The following is a 5,547-nucleotide window of genomic DNA, read 5'->3' on the forward strand; positions in this document are numbered from 1 at the left end:
AAGTGGTTCTGGCTGTGCTGGACCCCTGCCTCCTCACCAGTTTTGAAAGCACTCTATGCAGTCACCTCTGAAATAACCACACTGGCACTCCTCCCTCTGAGAACTAGATGGGATTGAGAGCTACAACAGGAATCTTTGCTTACTGCTTGTCATCTCTTCCCCTCATCCCCCTCTCTCCCTCATGTGAGATGACACAAGTTCTTCTGAGAAGGTCGCAGACCACTCTCCCTGGCTCACTTGGCCTAAGTTTGCTATCGACCAGGAGTTGCATGAGATAGAAAGCCCCACCCCACCCCCCTGCCCTGGCCCTGGTAAGCTAGTCCTACAAGGAGAACCGCTGTGTCCCTGGCTGCAGGCAGCACCAAGAAGCCCAGACTCCCATTTGCCCTGCCTTCCTTGCTGCCAGCTGAACTACCCTCTATAACACTCACCCTCATCACTAGGGAAAAGGGCCATCTAAACTGGGTAGCACCAGCGTCCTCCGGGGGAGTCCTAAAGGCAAAGGAAATACTTCGCTCTCATTATCCCACAGGGAGAGAAGGAAGAGTTACTTCTCCGATCTCTGTATTCGCTCAAAAGACATGGCTCCACAGCTGAATCACCAGGGGCCCCTGAATGAGCCTGTTGTGAGCAGCGTGCTTTTGTGTGTAAGCCCCACCCCTCCTCAAATCCCGCCCCTGCGATGCCCCACCCCTTCATCCATCCGGCACCGCCCCAAGCCACCACAAGGCTTGCAGAATAGCTAGATTTAGTCTTCTAAAAGTCCTGTTTTATCTTGGGTTACTTGACCTCATTGAGTATGTTCATCTTGTGAGACCTATGTGTCTAGTACTAACAGAATTTTTGCAGCTGAAAGGGTGGTCAAAAAAACTGTTAGCGTAGCAGGCCCTATAGGAAGCCAAACGGTTGGTTAATTTTGTTAATGAATAAGACGTTAAGGCACACAGAAATAACGGCCATCCAATGTAGAATGCGAATGTGCTCCTAGGGTTTCAGTCCTCAAGTACAAAGTGATCCCTTCTTTAAAGTCACTGCAGACTGTGTGAGCCCTGACGGTTAATTGTACAACTGTGGGAGAGTATATTTTCATGGGTTACTAAACTGCTCACTTAGAAACAAGTAACGTGGCTGGGGGAGAAGGCTTAGTAGACAAAGTGCTTGCCATGTAAGCGTATGGACCTGGGTTCAATCCCCAGCACTAATGTAAAAAGTCTGCATTTCCAGCATTGGGGAAGTGGAGACCGGTTTGGCTAGCAGTCTAGCTTAATCTATGAACACTAGGGTCATTGAGAAGCCCTGTCTCAAAAAATAAGCTGGAGTGGCTGAGGGGAACATTTGCTGCTGTGGACCCCTGGCCTACACACGAGTCTTCACATGTGCATGCACGCCCATACACTTAACACAAGAACACATACAAGGACATGCACACACATCAGCTCAGCAGTAGACTGATCACCTCGAGCGTGTGAGGTCCTAAAGTTCAGCAGTGCAAATTATGTTTAATGCATCTCACTTGATTTTAAATTTCCGATGGTTAAAGTGGTAAACGTTTTTATGTTTTCATATCCTCTACCACAATTTAAAATTTCTTCATTTGGCATGGAATGAACTGGGTGGTTGTTACTTTATGGAGATTAGGTAGAAAGGGTCTTTGAGAGAGTGGAGAGGGGACTCTTGGTGTTCCGAATGGACACACGAGAGCCAGGAAGCCAGCCTCTCCCAGCAGTGCTTGACTCCGGTGACCAACCAGCTTGGCAGGCAAAGGGTGGCTTTGGCAGATAAGGTGACTGAAGAACTGTACACATCTCTAATTGTTCACTGCTCCAGCGTGTGTGTTCAACTCCTCCCAGCGCTTCCTTCGCTTTCTCTCAGGGAAACCACAGGCTTCAGAAACCAAACGCGAGGTAAGACTCCCTCTGGTGGAATAATGAGAGAACAAATGCGCAGCTGCAGGAGTGCGTTTTACATTCTAGATGAAGACACTACAACTGCAGGCAGAGTCTGGGCTGGAACTCGCTGATTGCCGCTCAACTCTGCAAGCCCTGCAGGTCAGGTCCTGGAGCCCTGGAGGGAGGCTGATTACACTACAGTGACCCTTCTTATAGGCCACCCAGGGGTTTGTCCAGTCATTTGGTGGAGACCATACAATTCAAAGGCGTAGGCCCTGGAGCAGCTCGCTGAAGAGATCCACACATGCTCGTCAGCATAAAGAGAGTGCGATAGAATTCCCTGAGTCAACTTAAAATGTAGATTATTGTTTCCTAGAATTCTCCCCCTTGTGACTCCAAGTTCAGGTGGTTGGACATAGAAGAGCAAACGAGATTTGGGAAGCTAATCAGAACCAGGACTGTGTAATGTCAGGAGAGTGGCAGTGCATATCCATTGTTGCTGACTGGTAGGCTTCACCGCCATCAGCACGCACATACTTCAGCTGCTGAGTACTGGGTCAGGTGCAATACAGCAAACCCCTCCTGTGGTTTTCCATCACAGAAGTGATGGGCAGCTGTGGCTAACTCCATGCCAGTCTATCCTTATGGCCTCGGCCTTTCTTTGGGACAGCCAGCCCTGCTGGGGCCAGAGGTCACACCACACACAGGCCTCTTGCTGGCCAATACAAGTTGGCTGAGCTGTAGGGAGTGCCTCACTCCCACACACCAAAGGAGCCCAAGCACAGGAGGGAAGAGAAGAAGCCTGAGGCAGCCAGCCCAAGCACGCTATGCTCCTTAACACCCGCTAATAGCTTTGGCCCAGCATCCCTCCTTCTACCATTGCCCAACTCCGAACATTTTATTTGTGAAGGGAATTTGGTCCACCGTGCTCTATGGCATCAGCAGATACAAGAGCGTCCCCATGTTAAGTTTGCTTCCAAAAACTGGAAGCTGGAAAGAACAACTCCTGCTTCTGCGAAGATAAACCCCTCCCTGGCCACACACTCCACCCTTTCCCATGCCCAGGATCCCATGGCAACTGCAGAACCTCCTCATCCTCCTACTGTTGTTAAGGAAACAGGCTTGGATCCTCCAGAGGGCAGTGGGCCAAGGACACTGAACCGCTAATTAAAAGGGCCCAGATTGAATGCAGCTGACTGGCATTCTGAGTCCCTAGGAGAAATTCGCAGAGCATTCCACAAGAGAACCTGAAGGAAACACATTCATCTCCCAGTCATCGAGAGAGACAGCTCTCTCCCCATACCCCCAAACCAGCCCTGGTTCCTCATGAAGAGAGCACTGGAGGAGGAAGAACTGTGGGTTGCCACAATCTTGGTGATTCCAGAGAGCCATTGATCTTTAGAAAATCACCACAGCCTTTTATTTTCTTTCTGGAGGCTTCACCAGAGGGTCAGTGTATATAGCGTCCTGTGGCGACAGCCCAAGCCATGGTGTGTGGCAGCCCAATGTTAAACACAATCAATACTAAAAATTAATTTGTGAGCATGAGAGATGGCTCATATAATAAGGTGCTTGTATTACATGCAGGCATGAGAACCTGGGTCCTATCCTCAGGGCCCATGACTCCAGTGTGACAGAGTGACAGTACAGGCCTGGAATCCCAGCAGAGCAGAAAGGAGACACAACAGCCTCCAGAGAGACTTGCTGTTCAGTCAGTATAGGCTGTGAGTGACCTTCAGGTTCAATGAGAGACCCTGTCAAAAAAAAAAAAAAAAAAAAAAAAAAACCTACGGTAGAAAGCACTAAAGGAAGACAATCACTATCAATCTCTGAGCTACACACACACACACACACACACACACACACACACACACACACACACACACACACAAATCAAAGAAAATCGCTGGTCACAAAAGTACAGCATCATCAGGACACAATGCTTCCTGCCCTCCACACCGGGTCGGCCCCAGCACCGTGGGGACAGTAACATGCCCATAGAGCCAACAGCTCTGATAAAGTCTCTGGACTTTAGGTCTTCCCCGATCGTTGGGTCAAACTGTGGTACTTTGCCGCCTCCTGGTGGCGCACAGCAAAATGCCGCGGTACTCCTCATCCCTGGTACAGATGAAGGCAAGCGCGCACAGTATCTTCATCGTCCTCAATTCTCTAGCCATCCCGTAATCCTTGGCTTTATCCTTCCAAGCAGGTGAGGGCGTAGCAGGGAAGAAAGGCCCCCACCTCGATTGTTTTGCCTTTCAAGCTACTTTCATGAAAAAGCAAATCAAGCAGAGAAAGAAAGTTATCAAGCTGGAAAGCACAGACTCTTCGTGGGCTTCTGCCCACATTCCAGAACATCCCTTCCACCAGGTTCCCTCCAACCCCCCGCACTGGGTTTTCAGAGTTTCAGCCAATCTAACCCTGGGGTCTGTTTCTCCTGACCTGGGACACCCATGATTTCTACAACTCAGCTGTGCAACATCCACTTGGAGTTGCATTCTGGAGGATGTGGGACAGTGATACCCAAAAGGTTTCAAGAGAAAATGGTCTCCCTGTCCGCTGACCCTGCTTCCCCAGCCGCTTGCTATCAGAACATCCGGCGCTGAGCAGATTTCGTGCAGCAGCAGCTCTGTGATCAGGGAACGCGGACTGCACTGACCCTGCTCAAAACTTCTGGGCCGAGTGCCTATCTGCCTCCCAGCTATGCACCGGAGACATCCAACCCGCTCCCACAGAGTCGGTTTCCTTTCTACTGCCTGCTCCAATCTGAAAGCCAAATGGATAATGGGTTTATGTTGTTCCTGAACACAACGAAACTGACCAATGGGTAATTAAAACAAAAAAGTAATATGAAAGCAGAACTCTTTGAAGTGCAATCTAACCGGAAATGCACCAAGAAAGCTTCCTATTTAAAAAACAAAACAAAAACAAACAACAACAAAACCTTACTATTTGTAATACCTTAAATACCCAGTGGTGAATCAAAAGGTCTTTTAGTGTTAAGTGGAATGTTTGGGCTCTTTTTAGATTACCAACGTCAGTCATCAAGAGTGGCTTCAGATTTAATTCTGTCCAGCTGGGCAGAACCCAAACAAAATCCCTGCCTGTCTGAATTTACATGCCAGTGGAGGAGATAAAAGATAAAGGTAAAATATATAGTTCTCTCAGATCACGGTGTGTGCTGAGGGTAGGGCGGGATGAGTGAAGAAGTATGAAAGGTTGCAGTTTGTGTAGAAGAGAGGTGTGTGTGTGTGTGTGTGTGTGTGTGACGGTGGGAAAGCCTGATGCAGATTGAGAGCAGCAGGCTTGGAGGTTGGGGCATTCAAAGCCCTGAGATAGGAACAGGTACTCTGCTTGCTTAAGGAACTCTGGGGAAGCCAGAGCAGCATGGCCAGACCACAGGAGAGGAAGGAGCCGGTGTAAGGGTGGGGACTAGAAAGCTAATGCAGAACCACACACCTGGGAAAACTGAAAAGGGAGGGGACATACAATCACAGACAGCCTAAGTACCCAAAGAGCATCCAGAAGCCTAGTGGACTAAGACAGGTTTCCTTTCACACTTTTAAACATAAAGTTATCCTTTTAAGCCCCTTCCACTGCCCCATTATGCTATCATACTTTTTATTAAAAAAAATTCTTGCTGGGGATCAAACCCCAG

Source organism: Rattus norvegicus, chromosome 1, assembly GCF_036323735.1.
Source record: "Rattus norvegicus strain BN/NHsdMcwi chromosome 1, GRCr8, whole genome shotgun sequence".
NCBI lineage: Eukaryota > Metazoa > Chordata > Mammalia > Rodentia > Muridae > Rattus > Rattus norvegicus.